Genomic DNA, 4,314 nt, shown 5'->3' with positions numbered 1-4,314 from the left:
GCCCCTTCCTCGTGGCCCCCTGGGACTCCACCGACCTCAACCCCAACTCCATATATTCACTTTCGGGGAGAAAAAAAATCAGGGAGAAGGATTCATCGCGTTTTACGATACGGAGCCGCCGCCAAGCCCTAATCTTCCTCGGGAGGGCTGATCTGGAGTCTGTTCGGGGCTCTGAAGAGGGGAATCCATCACCATCATCATCATCAACCATCCTCCATCACCAATTTCATGATGCTCACCGCTGTGTGTGAGTAATCTCATCGTAGGCTTGCTGGACGGTGATGGGTTGGATGAGATTTACCATGTAATCAAGTTAGTTTTGTTAAGGTTTGATCCCTAGTATCCATTATGTTCTAAGATTGATGTTGCTATGACTTTTCTATGCTTAATGCTTGTCACTAGGGACCGAGTGCCATGATTTTAGATCTGAACCTATTATGTTTCCATGGATATATGTGAGTTCTTGATCCTATCTTGCAAGTCAATAGTCCCCTACAATGTGTTATGATCCGGTAACCCCAAAGTGACAAAAATCGGGACCACTCCCGGTGATGACCGTAGTTTGAGGAGTTCATGTATTCACTAAGTGTTAATGCTTTGGTACGGTACTCTATTAAAAGGAGGCCTTAATATCCCTTAGTTTCCAATAGGACCCCGCTGCCACGGGAGGGTAGGACATAAGATGTCATGCAAGTTCTTTTCCATAAGCACGTACGACTATATTCGGAATACATGCCTACATTACATTGATGAACTGGAGCTAGTTCTGTGTCACCCTATGTTATAACTGTTGCATGAGGAATCGCATCCGACATAATTATCCATCATTGATCCATTGCTTACGAGCTTTTCAGATATTGATCTTTGCTTAGTTACGTTTCTGTTGCCACTGTTACGATTGCTACAAAAACTACTACAGTTACTTTTGCCACCGTTGCCGTTACTTCCATACTACTTTGCTACTAAATACTTTGCTGCAGATATTACGTCTTTCAGGTGTGGTTGAATTGACAACTCAACTGATAATACTTGAGAATATTCTTTGGCTCCCCTTGCGTCGAATCAATAAATTTGGGTTGAATACTCTACCCTCAAAAACAGTTGCGATCCCCTATACTTGTGGGTTATCAAGACTATTTTCTGCCGCCGTTGCCAGGGAGCATAGCTCTATTCTTTGAGTCACTTGGGATTTATATCTGTTGATCACTACGAGGAACTTGAAAGATGAAAGAACCAAGATTTTTCCCTCAACTATGAGGGGAGGTAAGGAACTGCCATCTAGCTCCGCACTTGATTCACCTTCTGTTATGAGTAAAAATTTGCGACACCTACACCTGTTATTGATTTTGATATGTCGCTTGTTATTGATGATGCCACTTCTGCTATGCATAATGCTTATGATGAAACTACTTCTATGCTTGATAATACCGTGTCATTAGGTGAATTTCTTGATGAACAACTTGCTAGGGTTAGAGAAAATGAAATTATTGAAACAGATAATATTGATGAAAGTGATGATGAAGATTCTCCCCCTAGATATGAATTGCCTGATGTGCTGGAGGGTTATGTTATGGATGAAGAAATTGCTAGAGACCTTTTTGCTTGCAAAGATAGACATGATCTTAAGAAACTGTTAGCTAAGCTGAAGGAAAAGTCTTTGAATGCTAGAATGAAATATTCCCCAGCTTTTGCTAATTCACCTATCTGCATTTCTGATAAGGATTATGATTTCTCTGTCGATCCTGAGTTAATTACTTTGGTTGAATCTGATCCTTTTTATGGCTATGAATCTGAAACTGTTGTGGCACATCTTACTAAATTGAATGATATAGCCACCCTATTCACTCATTAGGAAAAAATTCGTTACTACTATATCCTTAAGTTATTTCCGTTCTCATTAAAGGGTGATGCTAAAACATGGTTTAATTCTCTTACTCCTGGTTGTGTGAGTAGTCCCCGGGATATGATTTATTACTTCTCTGCTAAATATTTTCCCTCTCATAAGAAACAAGCTGCCTTAAGGGAAATATATAATTTTGTGCAAATTGAAGAAGAGAGTCTCCCTCAAGCTTGGGGGAGGCTTCTCTGATTACTTAATGCTTTGCCTGATCATCCTCTCAAGAAAAATGAAATACTTGATATCTTTTATAATGGACTAACCGATGCTTCCAGAGACCACCTGGATAGTTGTGTTGGTTGTGTTTTCAGGGAAAGAACTGTTGAGCAAGCTGAATTTCTATTGAATAATATATTGAGTAATGATAATGATTGGACACTTCCTGAACCAACTCCTAAGCCAACTCCAAAGAAAAGGGGTATTCTATTTCTCAGTCCAGAATATATGCAAGAGGCGAAGAAATCTATGAAAGAAAAGGGTATTAAAGCTGAAGATGTTAAGAATTTACCACCTATTGAAGAAATACATGGTCTTAATAACCCGACACAGGTACTAAAGGTAAATTCTCTCTATAGATTTGATGAAGGTGACATTCCTCGTAATAAGTATGCTAGCCAATGCTTGGATGAGTTTGATAATTTTATTGTTCAACAAGAAACTTCAATGCTTATGTTGGTAGACAATTGAAACGTAATGCTTATATGGTTGAAAACTTGAGTGATTATATGTCTAGAGTTAAAGGTGACCTTAAAATTATTAGTAAACATGCTTCTATGGTTACCACTCAGGTAGAACAAGTGCTTAAAGCACAAGATTATTTGCTTAATGAATTAAATAATAAGAAAAATGATAATGTTGTTAGATTTATGACTAGAGGGGGTAAAATGACTCAGGAACCATTGTATCCTGAGGGCCACCCTAAGAGAGTTGAGCAAGATTCTCATAGAACTAATGTTGATGCACCTAGTCCTTCTAAGAAGAAGAAAAAGAAAAATGATAGGACTTTGCATGCTTCTAGTGAACGTGTTGTTGACACACCTGAGAATCCCAATGATATTTCTTTTTCTGATGCTGAAACACAATCTGGTAATGAACATGAACCTAGTGATAATGATGATGTTCATGTTGATGCTCAACCTAGCAATAACAATGATGTAGAGATTGGACCTGCTGTTGATCTTGATAACCCACAATCAAAGAATCAACGTTATGATAAGATAGACTTCATCGCTAGGAAGCACGGTAAAGAAAGAGAACAATGGGTTCAGAAAACCATGCCTTTTCCTCCTAAACCATCCGAGAAAAGGATGATGAGGATTTTGAGCGCTTTGCTGAAATGATTAGACCTATCTTTTTGCGTATGCGTTTGACTGATATGCTTAAAATGAATCCTTATGCTAAGCATATGAAAGATATTGTTACAAATAAAAGAAATATACCGGAAGCTGAAATTTCCACCATTCTTGCCAATTATACTTTTAAAGGTGGAATACCAAAAAAACTAGGAGATCCCGGAGTACCAACTATACCATGCTCCATTAAAAGAAACTATGTTAAAACTACTTTATGTGATCTTGGAGCTGGTGTTAGTGTTATGACTCTCTTTTTATATCGTAGACTTGATTTGAATAAGTTGACACCTACTGAAATATCTTTGCAAATGGCCTATAAATCAACTGCTATACCTGTCGGTATCTGTGAGGATGTGCCTGTTGTGGTTGCAAACGTTACTATTTTAACGGACTTTGTTATTCTCGATATTCCCGAGGACGATAGTATGTCGATTATCCTTGGTAGACCCTTTTTGAATACTTCAGGGGCTGTTATTGTTTGCAACAAAGGCAATGTCACTTTTCATGTTAATTGTAATGAGCATACAGTACACTTTCCACGGAAACAATATCAAGTCCACAATACCAATTCTGTTGGCAACAGTTCAATGATTACTATTGGAGGTTTTGAATTCCCTCTTCCTACTGTCAAGAAGAAATATGATATTCTTATTGTTGGGGACATGCATATCCCCGTTGAGATAACCTAGTGTTATTCGAAAATTCTCTGGTTTCATGTTATTCGGAAAGAGTTTGTTAACAAAACTTGATCAACCTTGTTAGTGGATTCCTTTTGATGAGCACGAGATGGATGAAGTTAGAAAGCACAACTCTCTGTACCCTCCTTTTACTTTCTGTTATTTAGATTAAATAAAGAAAAAATAGTATTTTCTGTCTGTTTTCTGAATTATCCTTGCAATAAAAATACCCCGAAAATAAAATTTTTCCAAATGTCCTAAAAATGAAATATGACTTTTTATAGAATATTTAAGAATTTCTGGCACTGAGAACACACCAGGGGGCTCCACCATTTGGCCACGAGGGCACAGGGCATGCCCACCCCCTGGGGCGCGCACCCCTGCCTCA

Source organism: Triticum dicoccoides, chromosome 5A, assembly GCF_002162155.2.
Source record: "Triticum dicoccoides isolate Atlit2015 ecotype Zavitan chromosome 5A, WEW_v2.0, whole genome shotgun sequence".
In the NCBI taxonomy this organism is placed as follows: domain Eukaryota; kingdom Viridiplantae; phylum Streptophyta; class Magnoliopsida; order Poales; family Poaceae; genus Triticum; species Triticum dicoccoides.
Note: the sequence above shows the minus strand (reverse complement) of the source record.